This window comes from Hyperolius riggenbachi, chromosome 1, assembly GCF_040937935.1.
Source record: "Hyperolius riggenbachi isolate aHypRig1 chromosome 1, aHypRig1.pri, whole genome shotgun sequence".
In the NCBI taxonomy this organism is placed as follows: domain Eukaryota; kingdom Metazoa; phylum Chordata; class Amphibia; order Anura; family Hyperoliidae; genus Hyperolius; species Hyperolius riggenbachi.
Window position 1 is genome coordinate 628,915,190 of NC_090646.1, and position 17,196 is coordinate 628,932,385.

At 50.9% G+C, this 17,196-nt stretch overlaps 1 long non-coding RNA gene across 2 annotated transcripts in view; it reads left to right on the top strand.

Annotated features, from left to right (window-relative positions):
• Window positions 1–14,550: 14,550 nt before the first annotated feature.
• The window catches only part of LOC137559776 (uncharacterized), a 38,469-nt gene continuing 35,823 nt past the window's right edge, over window positions 14,551–17,196 (top strand). For both annotated transcript variants that reach the window (XR_011029811.1, XR_011029810.1), the window contains exon 1: window positions 14,551–14,900. This is a non-coding gene — a long non-coding RNA (uncharacterized lncRNA). The remainder of the gene's footprint in view (window positions 14,901–17,196) is intronic.

Below are 17,196 nucleotides of genomic sequence, written 5' to 3' on the forward strand. Positions count from 1 at the left end.
CTGAGCAGTTTGTTTGTCACAGACTCACAGCCAGCCAGTGTGCTTTTGTGTTGAGCTGCAGCATGTCATGTGAGAACATTAAATGAAGCAGAGCAAATTGCCGGGTGCCGGGCGATCATTCCAAATCGGCGGGGGGGAAAGGGGGCGCATCCTCACAAGTTTGCCTCAGGCAGCAAAAAGTCTAGAACCGCCCTGGGTATTGCTCTAGGCGCCAATAGAAATAACAGCAGTGAGCGTACAGCGCAGGAGATTTGGGCGCTGCCAGCGCCACCATAGGCCGTAATAGGAATTACAACCATAGCAGCACAGTGTGTAACTTCGGCGCCGTCAGAAGACAGAGCTGAAGTTACTTTTTAAACACTGTAATTTGGCCTCTAGCAATTGCTGGAAGCCGAATTACATCATTCCCCCCTTATCCACCTGGACCTAGAGGGGGAATAGTATTTAACGTCGCCGGGAACTTGGGCAGAAGCCAGCCATACCGGCTGTATTCTGCGCCCAAGTTTCCTGCGACGATTCCTCTCGTCCGCGCAATAAGGGGTAATTTGGACGCCTGCAGCACAAATGCAAAATTGCGGGCACAAGAGTAAGCTAGTTAACATTTTTTCTCCTTAGGTTCACCTCGGGTTTGCTTTAATATCATTAAAATACAAAATGTCTCGCAGCACTGATATTTATAGCTACAATTCTGTGTAATGAAAGTGAAATTACAGTCCACAACAACAATAATAATAATTATTCTAGATGCTTTAAATATATATCATTGTACCTATAAATATACCTGAGAATAAGCGGGGCGGTTTCATGTCATTATGACATAACCAACCATAATATGGGCCTAGTGTGAGAAAGCCTTGAAGTTAATGAGCAGAGGAGACTGTGCTTTGTAATTTCAGGTACAATCGTAGGTGTGGAGAGAACTCACTAATTGTGATTTGGGTTTGTCATATCTGTAGCCAAAGTGCCAGATTCCCATGGGACAGGTGGCATTGTCACTCCAAACTGAGGAAGGCCTGAATGCACACTAGGGTGGCATGATCTGTTACCTAGGCCTTATTTTAGAGTCTGTGTATATGAATAGTGCACTATGATCACGCCCCAAATGCGATATATGAACAGGGTCATATTTTACATAAGGCACTGTAGGCTCATGCCTATAGGCACTTGAGGGTGGAGAGGCAGCTCACCCCCTCCTCTCCCTCCCTATTTATGTAGAGCCAAAAGCTGAGCGTAAATGAGAGGTTACTCACCGAGTTTTCAGTATTCCACCAACAAAGTCTCCCTTCAGCTCTCCATGGCTACAGTGGTGCCTTTCATCATGTAACAAGTCAGTATGTGCTGTTGGGTCAGATGCAGAGTGACAGGCTGCCTGTTACCATAGAGGGGACACTGGACACACGGCTGAAAGGAGAGTCAGTGGAGTGACAAGAGGGGTGCATAACCTCTCATTTACGCTCCGCTGGTGACTCTGCATAGGGAGGGAGGACGAGGCACACATGTCTAATAACTATACTGGGAGGGGGGAGACTGCCTAGAGGCACCGCTTAATATGTTACCTATACCGAAAGGGATGCACTACTTAACAATGGGGGCACCTCTGGCTGCCGAAACAGTGGTAACTTTGCTTTCATTGCTTTTTCTGACATACAAGATAATTTTTCTAGCATGTGCTATTGAAGTGACAATCCTCTGGACAGTACAATCACATTGTTGTATACAAGCTGCAGTTTAGTTTTATGCATTCAGACGGCACTCACAGAACATAATGTTATACTTAACCAGCATTTGATACATGATTTGTTGCCACAGTATGTAAACTTGTCAGAAATAATAGGAGTCTGAACTGCCTTTATCACAGGAAAGCACAAAGTTTATACATTTCTGAGAAAACTACCCAACATTTATTAAGTAAACCGTTCCCAGAAATAAATGATGCATGCACAGAATTTTCTTTATTTTCTACAGCGAATTTCAGCCCTTTACATAATTCCTGATGAATTTCATCGCTAGCAGGGTTGCTCGTAAACTACACCAGTGCGAATCTACGCGTCGTAGTTCATAGACGAAGTTTAAAAACATTGCGTACGCATTTCCGCGTAGTCGTAGTACCGCCATTCGAAGCTTCGCCCGCTACGCGTAGTTGACGTATGTATTGCAAAGTCAACTACGCGTGTGGTAACTGCGTCTATAGGGATCATTGCGCATGCGCAGGAATATTATTGCCCTTCTATACGTATGCAATTCCGCATTGGAAAGTGGAATGTATGTATATATTAGTTCAACCATGCGCATATTTAGTGGATCATTGCGGAAATTTTTCCGCATAAGGGCATAAGCGTCTGCATACACTACACTTCGCACTACGCAAAGCTTCCGTATTTTAACGCGTAGTCTACGAAATGCAAACGTAGCGAAGTTTCTGATTTCGAAACCGTAGTTTGCGAAGCGTAATTGCGGAAAACTACGAGTAGTTCCAGCGCAGCGAAGTTGGCTGACTACGACCATCCCTAGCAAAAATGTTAGCCAAAGAAAAATAACTGTACATATAAAGGGGGCCACAACTGATACAATCATGATTGTACAATCGTACCGCTTCTATGTAATATGAGGGGCTATTCTAAAATATCCAAAGTACATTCACTCACTTTACCCAATAGCTTTCATAAAATTGTATAACCAATGTATCATTAGCGGGCATCTTAATGCAGGGCACTATCAGCACAGAGTTTGTATGTTCTGCTTGTGTCTGTGTGGGTTTCCTCCGGGCACTCCAGTTTCCTCGTTTGGCCCAGTGGCATAGCAATAGGGGGTGCAGTCATTGCAACCGCACCGGGGCCCTTGGGCAAGAGGGGCCCACCCTCAATCACAGTATTAGCTCTTTATTAGATATGTGCTGATAATAATCACGTCTTTAGATGCTTTGAATAGTAGTGGTCATTAAGAAATTGTTCCCCACCCCATTCTTGCACCTCTGACACTCTGGTTGTCTTTGATTGGTTTTGGTGCACTGTATCAATTGTTATGTATAGAGAGCGTGGGGGGCCCCCAATGCAAAACTTGTACTGGGGCCCACAGCTCCCTTACCTCCTGGAGTGGTGCGGCTGCCTCCTCCACCACCACAACTGCAGAGATCTCATGTGTGGCCCGCAGGCAGTGAGACAGGAGAGCGGTTCCCCTGGTAACAGTGCGTATACAGGAAGTAAGTACTCCAGTATACGTGCCACTACTAAGAGCCGCTTTCCTATCTCACTGCCTGTGGGTCACTGCTGAGGTGGTATGCAGCAAGGGTGACCCAGCCCAGGGACTGTGGTGGTGGAGAAGGGGGCTGCCTAACTCCGGGAGGTAAAGGAGCGTGGCCGGGGAGGGAGATGGACGGGCGGGATGCCACCCTTGGAAGACACTGCTTGTTCAGGCAGCATCATGGAAGGTCCACCCCTGATCGTGGGTCCTAACAAACAGGACCCTGGTGCATAAGCAAGCCTGCAACAAGAGTGCACATAAAGTGCTAAGTGCATATATACAGTAATTGGAAGTATATAATTGCCCACGTCTCCAAATTACAACCAGGTTTCGCCCTTCCACCATTGTCAGGGAATATTTCAGTTGTGAAGATTCTGGTCTTCAAGCATGACTGTTATGTCTAGCGGAGGCGCCACAGAGACTATGAGGCAGTTACTCCAGTATTGACTGAGGAAGTGGATTTTTACCTGCATTGCACAAAATGGAGTGTTGAATTGAATGTCTCGTGTCATTGCTTGTGAGGTAAGTCCACCACTAACTCCCATTTTAAACTGATTTAAAGTGTAACTGTCGGGCATAAAATAAAAAAACAATTCTTTATTTTTATCTGATAAACAAGTAATGAGAATGCTAACCAGGCAATCCAAAAGTTAAAATCACTATTACTTTCTTGTTGATGAATGATCATTCCCCAGTTTACCTGACTTATTTAGTACACACAAAATATGGTACATTAAGGAAGTTGCAGGACATGCTGGGTTGTCCTTTTTTGTTTCTCTACTTTCCCCTCAGACTTAACTAATGCAGCCTGATTGGCTGATACCTCTTTCCCTCTTGTTTTCCCCTCCCACACCTCTGTTCCTCTCTGATTGGCCAATATTTCTCATGCTGAGACAATGCACTTTCTATACTTAAGGGCGGTCAATGCATACATAATCAGGCAGAGGAAAGTAAGGAAGGAAATGATATCAGGATTGGCTTCAAAATTGCCACAGTTAATATGGGAAATGCTAAGAAGGATTTTCTCTTTTTTTATTGTAGAAAAATCACTAAAATCAAAACGTGGACAGTGCAATACATACTGTATGTTATGTAAGTAGAGCAAGTATTTATCTACTTATACATGTGTTTTTTTTTTCTGAGATAGTATGGCTGACAGCTCCTCTTTAAGTGTATTTTATTCTTCCTGGCACCTCTGTTTCACAAAGTGCTGCATGTCTAGCAACAGGAATCTACAATGGTCATCTGACAACGCACATGTCAGTGAATAGACTTCTGTGTGAAAGCCAGGCTGACATAATAGAACAACTTTACCTTGAAGTGGGAGCAGGGACAGGCCCAGACTAGTGTTGGGCAAACAGTGTTCACCACTGTTCGGGTTCTGCAGAACATCACCCTGTTCGGGTGATGTTCGAGTTCGGCCGAACACCTGATGGTGCTCGGCCAAACCGTTCGGCCGAACTAAGAGCGCATGGCCGAACGTTCCACGAACGTTCGGCTAGCGCTGTGATTGGCCGAACGGGTCACGTGGTTCGGACCCCGAACGCGCTCTGATTGGCCGAACGGGTCACGTGGTTCGGCCCGAACGCGCTCTGATTGGCCGAACGGTCACGTGGTTCGGGTAAATAAATACCCGAACCACATCATATCTCCGCCATTTGTCTGTGGGTTTAGCTTTGGGTAGGCAGGCAGGGTAGTTCGCGCTCCAGCCACGCTAGCCAGGGTCCCCCCAGTCATTGTGTGTCGCTGCTGGGAACAGTAGTACACCGCTCGCTCAGCCACACTATATAGCATTGTGTGTACTGCCACTGTGTACCTCGCTCAGCCACGCTATATATAGCATTGTTTACTGCCACTCTGTATACACCGCTCAGCCAGACTATATAGCATTGTGTACACCGCTCAGCCAGACTATATAGCATTGTTTACTGCCACTCTGTGTACACCGCTCAGCCAGACTATATAGCATTGTGTGTACTGCCACTCTGTGTACACCGCTCAGCCAGACTATATAGCATTGTGTGTACTGCCACTGTGTGTACACCGCTCAGCCAGACTATATAGCATTGTGTGTACTGCCACTCTGTGTACACCGCTCAGCCAGACTATATAGCATTGTTTACTGCCACTCTGTGTACACCGCTCAGCCAGACTATATAGCATTGTGTGTACTGCCACTCTGTGTACACCGCTCAGCCAGACTATATAGCATTGTGTGTACTGCCACTCTGTGTACACCGCTCAGCCAGACTATATAGCATTGTGTGTACTGCCACTCTGTGTACACCGCTCAGCCAGACTATATAGCATTGTGTGTACTGCCACTCTGTGTACACCGCTCAGCCAGACTATATAGCATTGTTTACTGCCACTCTGTGTACACCGCTCAGCCAGACTATATAGCATTGTGTGTACTGCCACTCTGTGTACACCGCTCAGCCAGACTATATAGCATTGTTTACTGCCACTCTGTGTACACCGCTCAGCCAGACTATATAGCATTGTGTGTACTGCCACTGTGTGTACACCGCTCAGCCAGACTATATAGCATTGTTTACTGCCACTCTGTGTACACCGCTCAGCCAGACTATATAGCATTGTGTGTACTGCCACTCTGTGTACACGGCTCAGCCAGACTATATAGCATTGTTTACTGCCACTGTGTGTACACGGCTCAGCCACACTATATAGCATTGTGTTTACTGCCACTCTGTGTCTGCTGGGAACAGTAGTACACCGCTCACCCGCCACTGTATAGCATTGTGCTCTGTGTCGCTGCTGGCAATAGTGGTACACCGCTCACCCACCACTGTATAGCATTTCTGTACTGCCACTGTACTGCTGCCAGTCAGCGTGTACTTTAAGGATAAGTGAAATGAGGAAGAAATCCGGTGAAAGAGGGAGGGGCAAGGGAAGAGGTGTTTCCCCTGACGGTTCACGTACAGGCCACAGGGGAGCACCCAAGAAAACCCACTCAATACCGTCCATGTTGTCCAGGACAACAACCCTCACAGATCCAAAAGAACAGGACCAGATAATTACTTGGATGACCTCTCAAGCGTCCAGCAGTGGGTTAAGCAGCACCAGCACATCACGCACGAGGTCCGAGTCCTCAGCCAGTTACAAGGAGCCAGTGGGCACAAAGCTGACACAACCGGCAGCGACACCACGCACACAACTGCCAGATAACCAGTCCGATGAATTACCTCAGGACACAATGGGGTATTCGCAGGAGCTATTCCCAGGCCAACAAACTTCCACCTTTGAAAGGTCAATGGAGGAACAGCCAGAAATGTTGTGCCCGGATTCACAACCATTAACTGTGGGAAATGCACCGGGCACTGAAATACAACAAGGCGAGTCCGAGGACTTTGAAACCCAAATCCCAGAGCAAGTTGGGCAGGAGGGGTTGCAATTGCAGGAGGTCGGCCGAGAAGCTCTGGAAGACGACGTTGGAGTGAGCTGCGCAGAGGTTGTTCTGGGGAGCTCTACTCCACGGCGGCGGCCCCCCACAATGACATATGACGAGTTTGAGGAGATGGAAGAGGAGGGTATGGACAATGTGGACAGAGACCCAGATTTTGTTTGTGAACGAGAACATCGCCGTCATAGCAGCAGCACAGATGAGTCTGTTGAAGAACCCACTGCTGCACGAGTTCGCCTTGTGCCACAAGGTAGGCGGCGCGAAATTTCAGGCACCACAAGCGTGGAAGTTCCTTTGAGAGGCAAAAGAGGCGCAAACAGAAATCGCCAGCAAGGCAGGTGCTCCAAAGTCTGGGCTTTCTTTGAAGACTGCACTGAGGATGTTACCATGGCGATTTGCAAGGTGTGCAAGACCCGCCTGAGCAGGGGGAAAAGTATTAACAACCTCTCCACCACCAGCATGAGCCGCCACATGCTATCCAAACATCCCACTCTGTGGGCAAACTCGACAGGACAGGGTACCAGCAACACTGCCTCCCTTGGGTTCACCAGACTCACCACCAGACCCGCCTCAGCAGCAGCAGTAGCCCAGCCATTGCGTGGTTCACAACATTCACAAACATCAGACGACGCTGACACTGTCACTTTCCGGACTAGTGCTCTTGAGGTCTCCCAGTCTTCATCAAACACAACAACCAACAGCCCTTCAGTGTGCAGCCCTACGGTTCAGTTGTCTGTCTCGGAGATGTTTGAGCGCAAGAGGAAATTGCCAGCAAATGACCCCCGGGCCGTGGCAGTAACAGCCAGCATAGCCAAGCTTCTGGCCTGCGAAATGCTGCCATATCGAGTGGTGGAGACAAACAGCTTCAAGGGCATGATGTCAGTGGCCATCCCACGTTACATGGTTCCCAGCCGCTACCACTTTGCGCGCTCTGCAGTGCCTGAGTTGCATGAGCACGTGGTCAGCAAAATAACCCGAAGCTTGAAGAATGCCGTTGCCTGCAAGGTTCACCTCACCACTGACACCTGGACGAGTGCGTTCGGCCAGGGTCGATACATCTCCCTTACCGCGCACTGGGTGAACCTTGTGGAGCCTGGCAGCGATTCCTCACCTGCTACGGCGCGGGTGTTGCCCACGCCGCAAACAGCTGCACCGCCGTCCCTCCCACTGGATAACAACAGCAGCACCTACCTCTCTGACTCCTTCTCCTCCAACGCATCTCAAAGCTGTACCTCATCCGGAAACGCTAACCCAGCAGCAGTAGGATCGTGGAAGCAGTGCAGCACAGCTGTTGGCATGCGTCAGCAAGCGTTGCTGAAGCTGATCTGCCTTGGGGATAAGCAGCACACAGCGGAGGAAATTTGGAGGGGAATAAAGGAACAGACGGATTTGTGGCTGGCACCGATGGTTGTGTGTGATAATGGGAGTAATCTCATTCGCGCTTTAAGGTTGGCTAAGCTGACACACATCCCTTGCCTGGCGCACGTGATGAACCTAGTAGTTCAGCGGTTCCTGAAGACATACCCAGGCGTGGCCGATCTTCTGTTGAAGGTGCGACGAGTGGCCAAACATTGTAGAAATTCAAGTACTGCTTCGGGGGCACTCGCCAAGATGCAGGAGCGCTTCAATCTCCCCCACCATCGCTTGCTGTGTGATGTCCCTACGCGCTGGAATTCTACGCTGCACATGCTAGCCCGCTTTTGCGAGCAGAAGAGTGCAGTGGTCCAGTACATGACGGCGCAGTACCGAGGCGCATCCGGCCAGCTGCCAAGCTTCTGTGGATCCGATTGGGCCAACATGTTGGACCTCTGCCAAGTCCTCCAAAATTTTGAGCAATCCACGTTGCTTGTGAGCAGTGACAACTCTTCAGTCAGCATTACCATACCACTGCTGTGTTTACTGAAGAGGTCAATGTTGAAAATCAAGGAAACAGCTGTCATGATGCAACTGGGGGAATCTGAAGGAGAAAACGATCAGCGTGATGGTACCAACATCAGGCCATCCGCCTCAGGAAACGCTGGCCCCAGCAGCTATGACGAAGAAGAGGAGGAGGAACAGCTGGAGTTGGAGCAGGAATTTCCTGCCACCACTGACGAGGGCCAGAGCGGTGCACGTTGGACTTCCACAATTCAGCGCGAATGGTCAGCAGAAGCAGACCAGGAAGAAGGTGACGACTATGATGCATCACAACAACTATCACAACGCTTACAAGAGGATGATGAGGATTCTGGTAGGACTCTGGCACACATGGCTCAATTCATGCTAGACTGCATTGAACGCGACCCACGCATTGTGCGCATTCTGGACAACACCAATTACTGGGTTTATACCCTTCTGGATCCACGGTACAAACACAATGTTCCAAAACTGCTTGAAGAAAGAGTCAGACAGGTCAAAATGGAAGAATACCAGCAGGCCCTTGTGGAGACTTTAGAGAGGAGATTGACATCCTCCCCCTCCTCTAGCCAGTTGTACGCCGACAGACTGACTTCCGCAAACCCAGGACGACCAGGAGGGCAGCAAACAACACAAGCCGCAGCTAGTGCCCAAAAGGGAATGGTATCGGCAGTGTCCTTGGAGTGGGAAAATTTTCTGACACCCATGCAGCAGCAGCCCACAGAACAGCAAGCGTGCAGATCCACCCCCAACACCGATCGCCTGGAGAAGATGGTCAAGGACTACATGTCAGATGGCGTAGCTGTGTCTAACAATCCATCTGCACCCTTCAACTATTGGGTATCGAAGCTAGACACCTGTCACGAACTGGCAATGTACGCAATAGAGGTGCTGGCTTGCCCGGCAGCCAGCGTTATGTCGGAACGCTGTTTCAGTGCTGCCAGAGGCATCGTCACAGATCGGCGTATCCGCCTCTCCACAGAAAATGCAGACCGTCTGACTCAAATTAAAATGAATCAATCCTGGATTGGAAACGACTACGCAACACTCCAGGACCCCAACCAAGTAACATGACCAATGAATATCTGGGATGGTTTAGCGTTTCCGGTCCCTGTTTATTGAACCTCTCATCTGTATTACATTTATGACTGCATGGCGGCAAAAAGCATTGCTGCTATATCCGCACGCTTTTTGTCCTCATGCAAGGCCTGGGTTGTTGTGTCTCAAAAAGCATGGCCTTCTCCTCCTGCGCCTGCTCCTGTTCCATCACGTGTGCTGCTGCTGCTGGGTTAGCGTTGCCGGTCCCTGTTTATGGAACCTCTCATCTGTATTCCACTTATGACTGCATGGCGGCAAAAAGCATTGCTATATCCGCACGCTTTTTGTCCTCATGCAAGGCCTGGGTTGTTGTGTCTCAAAAAGCATGGCCTTCTCCTCCTGCGCCTGCTCCTGTTCCATCACGTGTGCTGCTGCTGCTGGGTTAGCGCTGCCGGTCCCTGTTTATGGAACCTCTCATCTGTATTACACTTATGACTGCATGGCGGCAAAAAGCATTGCTATATCCGCACGCTTTTTGTCCTCATGCAAGGCCTGGGTTGTTGTGTCTCAAAAAGCATGGCCTTCTCCTCCTGCGCCTGCTCCTGTTCCATCACGTGTGCTGCTGCTGCTGGGTTAGCGCTGCCGGTCCCTGTTTATGGAACCTCTCATCTGTATTACACTTATGACTGCATGGCGGCAAAAAGCATTGCTATATCCGCACGCTTTTTGTCCTCATGCAAGGCCTGGGTTGTTGTGTCTCAAAAAGCATGGCCTTCTCCTCCTGCGCCTGCTCCTGTTCCATCACGTGTGCTGCTGCTGCTGGGTTAGCGCTGCCGGTCCCTGTTTATGGAACCTCTCATCTGTATTACACTTATGACTGCATGGCGGCAAAAAGCATTGCTATATCCGCACGCTTTTTGTCCTCATGCAAGGCCTGGGTTGTTGTGTCTCAAAAAGCATGGCCTTCTCCTCCTGCGCCTGCTCCTGTTCCATCACGTGTGCTGCTGCTGCTGGGTTAGCGTTGCCGGTCCCTGTTTATGGAACCTCTCATCTGTATTCCACTTATGACTGCATGGCGGCAAAAAGCATTGCTATATCCGCACGCTTTTTGTCCTCATGCAAGGCCTGGGTTGTTGTGTCTCAAAAAGCATGGCCTTCTCCTCCTGCGCCTGCTCCTGTTCCATCACGTGTGCTGCTGCTGCTGGGTTAGCGCTGCCGGTCCCTGTTTATGGAACCTCTCATCTGTATTCCACTTATGACTGCATGGCGGCAAAAAGCATTGCTATATCCGCACGCTTTTTGTCCTCATGCAAGGCCTGGGTTGTTGTGTCTCAAAAAGCATGGCCTTCTCCTCCTGCGCCTGCTCCTGTTCCATCACGTGTGCTGCTGCTGCTGGGTTAGCGCTGCCGGTCCCTGTTTATGGAACCTCTCATCTGTATTACATTTATGACTGCATGGCGGTAAAAAGCATGCTATCCGCACGCTTCTTGTCCTCATGCAAGGCCTGGGTTGTTGTGTCTCAAAAAGCGTGGCCTTCTCCTCCTGCGCCTCCTCCTCTTCCATCACGTGTGCTGCTGCTGGGTTAGCGTTACCGGTCCCTGTTTATGGAACCTCTTCTCTTTATTACATTTATAACTGCATGGCGGTAAAAAGCATGCTATCCGCACGCTTCTTGTCCTCATGCAAGGCCTGGGTTGTTGTGTCTCAAAGAGCGTGGCCTTCTCCTCCTGCGCCTCCTCCTGTTCCATCACGTGTGCTGCTGCTGCTGCTGGGTTAGCGTTACCGGTCCCTGTTTATGGAACCTCTTCTCTTTATTACATTTATGACTGCATGGCGGTAAAAAGCATGCTATCCGCACGCTTCTTGTCCTCATGCAAGGCCTGGGTTGTTGTGTCTCAAAAAGCGTGGCCTTCTCCTCCTGCGCCTCCTCCTGTTCCATCACGTGTGCTGCTGCTGCTGCTGGGTTAGCGTTACCGGTCCCTGTTTATGGAACCTCTTCTCTTTATTACATTTATGACTGCATGGCGGTAAAAAGCATGCTATCCGCACGCTTCTTGTCCTCATGCAAGGCCTGGGTTGTTGTGTCTCAAAAAGCGTGGCCTTCTCCTCCTGCGCCTCCTCCTGTTCCATCACGTGTGCTGCTGCTGCTGGGTTAGCGTTACCGGTCCCTGTTTATGGAACCTCTTCTCTTTATTACATTTATGACTGCATGGCGGTAAAAAGCATGCTATCCGCACGCTTCTTGTCCTCATGCAAGGCCTGGGTTGTTGTGTCTCAAAGCGTGGCCTTCTCCTCCTGCGCCTCCTCCTGTTCCATCACGTGTGCTGCTGCTGCTGCTGGGTTAGTGTTACCGGTCCCTGTTTATGGAACCTCTTCTCTTTATTACATTTATGACTGCATGGCGGTAAAAAGCATGTTACCTGTGCAAAGAAACATGACATTTTCAGCATTTAAAAGACAGTTTTTCCTTTGAAACTTTACAATCAATTTTCTCAAAAAATATAAGCTCTTTTTCAAATATTTTTTTTCCTCTTGTACCCACTCCCAAGGTGCACATACCCTGCTAATTTGGGGTATGTTGCATGTAAGGAAGCTTTACAAAGCACGAAAGTTCGGGTCCCCATTGACTTCCATTATGTTCGGAGTTCGGCGCGAACACCCGAACATCGCGGCGATGTTCGGCGAACGTTCTCGAACCCGAACATCTAGGTGTTCGCCCAACACTAGCCCAGACAAATGGGAACTAAGCAGCTGTTTAGTATCTTGTGGCCATCAAGGGCACTACCCAGAATCAGTATGGTTATCTGACTGTTAACAAGGAAGTCCACTGCAAGATCACTTTCATTGGCACTGCCACTAACTTGCACAATTTAATAGACTCCTATTAAGCTGCTGGTAGACATTAGATAATCGCTCTATGCAGGTGCAGAATCTCATGCGCCAGTCACTTCCTGTACAACAGACTTGCAGAACTGTACACAAGGCCGGTTCTAGACTTTTTGCCGCCTGAGGCAATCGTGTGAGGATGCCAGCCCTACCCACGGCCACAATCCACCAACCATCCTGGGAGGCAGTCACTTGCGGGGAATCCAGGGGAGGGAAAGAGAAGTGCTGGCAGCGTTGGTACGGCGGGCGGTGGCAGGCCAGGTGAAGTCTTTATTTCCTGTTTCTGCCTGGCGCCGCCCAACACTTCCACCGCCTGAGAAAGCTGCGTCACCCCGCGTCATGGGCGGGGCAGCCCTGACTGTACAGAGCAGTCTTCTCGGTCATTTGTGTCTCAGCCCCACCTTCACGCATTGCGATTTTGAGGGACAAAATTTTGCATTTTTTCTGTGGTTTGTGATTCCCATTCAATAGGGGAGTTTACCGCAAGGCGATGCAAAGCGGCAAGTGCAAAAGGGCCCTTAAAGTGAACCTGGTCTCTTGCACAGGACAGAAGGAAAGCATAGAGAAATGCCCCCTGTATGTATTTAGAGATTATAGCTTGTCTAATTCCCTCTCATCTGTGACTAATCACAAGTTGTAATTTGATCTCTCAGCTGTGTCAACTGGCTGCCTCGGCAGATCAGCTAATTTGTAAACACAGGATGTTAACCCCATGTCTGCTTTCATGAAAGCAGGGAGTAGACACACTGCAGACACACTGCTAGCTACATGATAGCCGATGAGCAGCAGCATCCCCCTGCCCCTTCCGATCGCCTCCGGCAATCAGAGCAAACAGGAAATCCCGTTCAGAACGGGATTTCCTGTTTGGCTTTTCCCGTCGCCATGGCGACGATCGTGATGACGTCACCGACGTCATGACGTCAGAGGGAGTCCCGATCCACCCCTCAACGCTGCCTGGCACTGATTGGCCAGGCTGAGCAGGGGTCTCGGGGGTGGGCGGTCTGTTACGCGTCGGGTAGCTGCGGATTGGTGGTGAGCGGCGGCGATCGCATCCAACATGCAGCTAGCAAAGTGCTAGCTGCGTGTTTAAAAAAAAAATTGTGAAAATCGGCCCAGCAGGGCCTGAGAAATCCACCGCGGCGGTAATGGACGAGCTGAGCTTATCATTACTGCCAAGGTGGTTAATTATGGTAGCATGTATTATTTTAACGCTATAATGGCCGTAAACTGAAAAATAATGAATTTTTTCCATTTTTATCTTTCTATTCCTGTAAAAATGCATTTACAAAAAAATAATTCTTAGCAAAATGTACCACCCAAAGGAAGCCTAATTGGTGGCGAAAAAAAACAACACATAGATCAATTCATTGTGATAAGTAGTGATAAAGTTATTAGCGAATGAATGGGAGGAGAAAATTGCTCGGATGCATAAGGTGAAAAATACCCGCGGGCTGAAATGATTAAAGATTATTATGCTGTTGCTTATCTTTTAGAGCAGAAAGGGAGTTCTGTGTTCAGGTCAGCTTGAAAAGCTTTCCTTTAAACTCATCCTAATGCAGTAAAAGTATTTTTTCCGTAGTCAGTAGCTGGAAGCCAAGATCTCCTCTTCTCCGGAGGTGCGGCCTGTAAAAGCAGCTGAGTCAGCACTTTGGTGATCTGCTCCAGCACTAATGTATTTCCTCAGATGTATTCATGGTAGGCCAGCAGATGTCTGACTGCAGCGCTATGAATTGCCTTGTGAGTGTGGAGAGGACTCCCTGATCATCAGCGCAGGGCGGGGGACTTCCTCACACTTGTTTTGGAAGCTCTGAGAAAGTTTTCTTGCAGGAATTCCTACTTTGTTTCTGTGATCGAGTACAAAACAGGAACAATAGTGTGAACGGGAGCAGGAAAAAATGGCGCACAGCCGCTAGGTAACTTTCTGGCGCACATTAAGAACGACAGTCAACGATATTTACCGTTGTAAACAGAAACTTTCTGGCGCCGCGGAGCAGCCCGCAGTAAATGTGCATAGAACGTTATTTCTCGTTTTAAAATTTAAGTCCGGTTGTTAGAACGATGTTTAGCGATGTTTAGCTCCCTTCTCCTCCAACCTCCGATCCGCCTCCTCTGCCCTCCGATCCGCCTCCTCTGCCCTCCGATCCGCCTCCTCTCCAGGCTACTTGATCAGCTGGGCTGCCGCCTCCTCCACCCTGGGATCCGCCCTCCGATAGCTTCCTCCTCCCTCCAGGCTGCCTCTTGGACTCTCTGGGCTGCCTCCTCCACCCACCACCCTCCGAGCTGGCAATGTCTCGCACGGCTCTCCGGCCCCTCCCCCAGCATGCTGTTTGATGATGCACAGCTGCCGGGCCACGAGGGGACAGAGCCAGCGAGATGGTGAAGAAGATCAGTCCTGCTGTAGGTGGTCAAAAAGAAGGTGAGGGCGCTCTCCTCACCCGCACAGTGTACCCCCCCTTTTCCAATTTATCCCCCCTTTCCAATTTAGTGTCACCATACTCAATCACCTAGTGTACCCTCCCCACTCATTGTCGCCTTCCTCGCCCACCCAGTGTACTACCCTCCTCACCCACTCAGTGTCGCCCTCCCTACCCACCCAATGTACCCTCCCCACCCAGTGTCACCCTCCTCACCCACCCAATTTACCCTCCCCACCCAGTGTCACCCTCCTCACCCACCCAGTGTACCCTCCTCACACGTAGTGTACCCTCCTCACCCACCCAGTGTACCCTCCCCACCCAGTGTACCCTCCCCACCCAGTGTCACCCTCTTCACCCACCCAGTGTACCCTCCCCACTCAGTGTCACCCTTGTCACCCACCCAGTGTACCCTCCCCACTCAGTGTCACCCTCCTCACCCACCCAGTGTACCCTCCCCACCCAGTGTCAACCTCCTCACCCACCCAGTGTACCCTCCCCACCCAGTGTACCCTCCCCACCCAGTGTACCCTCTCCACTCATTGTCACCCTCCTCACCCACCCAGTGTACCCTCCACACCCAGTGTACCCTCCCCACCCAGTTTCACCCTCCTCACCCACCCAGTGTACCCTCCCCACACAATGTCACCCTCCTCCCCACCCAGTTTCACCCTCCTCACCCACCCAGTGTACCCTCCCCACACAATGTCACCCTCCTCCCCACCTAGTGTACCCTCCCCACTCAGTGTCACCCTCCTCACCCACCCAATTTACCCTCCCCACCCAGTGTCACCCTCTTCACCCACCCAGTGTACCCTCCTCAACCACCCAGTGTACCCTCCCCACCCAGTGTCACCCTCTTCACCCACCCAGTGTACCCTCCTCACTCAGTGTCACCCACCCAGTGTACCCTCCCCATTCAGTGTCACCCTCCTCACCCACCCAGTGTACCCTCCCCACCCAGTGTCAACCTCCTCACCCACCCAGTGTATCCTCCCCATCCAGTGTACCCTCTCCACTCATTGTCACCCTCCTCACCCACCCAGTGTACCCTCCACACCCAGTGTACCCTCCCCACCCAGTTTCACCCTCCTCACCCACCCAGTGTACCCTCCCCACACAATGTCACCCTCCTCCCCACCTAGTGTACCCTCCCCACTCAGTGTCACCCTCCTCCCCACGTAGTGTACCCTCCCCACTCAGTGTCACCCTCCTCCCCACCTAGTGTACCCTCCCCACTCAGTGTCACCCTAGGCCCCACCCAGTGTACCCTCCCCACTTAGAGTGACCCGACGTCCCGGATTTTCCGGGACGCGTCCCGGATTCGGGGTCCGCAGTCCTAAGCAGCCTCACACTCTCCCTCACCACTGCCTACCACTGTATCCCACCACTCCCTCACACTCTCCCCCACCACTCCATCACACTGTTCCCCACCACTCCCTCACAGTCTCCCACACCACTCGCGTCACACTCTCCTCCACCTCACACTCTCCACCACCACTCCCTCACACTCTCCACCCCCACTCCCTCACTCTCTCCACCACCACTCCATCACACTCTCCCTCACACTATCCCCCACCACTCCCTGACAGTCTCCCACACCACTCCCTCACACTGTTCCCCACCACTCCATCACAGTCGTTACACACCACTCCCTCACACTCTCCCCCACTACACCATCACACTCTCCCCCACCACTCCATCACAGTCTTCCCACACCGCTCGCCTCACACTCTCCCCCACCTCACACTCTCCACCACCACTCCCTCACTCTCTCCACCACCACTCCCTCACACACTCTACCACCACTCCCTCACACTCTCCCACACCACTCCCTCACACACTCTACCACCACTCCCTCACAGTCTCCCACACCACTCCATCACACTCTCCACCACCACTCCCTCACACTCTCCACCACCACTCCCTCACTCTCTCCACCACCACTCCATCACACTCTCCACCACCACTCCCTCACTCTCTCCACCACCACTCCATCACACTCTCCCTCTTCCACTCCCTCACAGTGTTCCCCACCACTCCATCACAGTCTTCCACCGCCACTCCCTCACACCCCCCCCCCCACCACTCCCTCACTCTCTCCACCACCACTCCCTCACACACTCTACCACCACTCCCTCACACTCTCCCCCACCACTCCCTCACACTCTACCCCACCACTCCATAACAGTCTTCACACACCACTCGCCTCACACTCTCCCCCACCTCACACTCTCCACCACCACTCCCTCACACCCTCCCCCACCAGTCCCTCACACACTCTACCACCACTCCCTC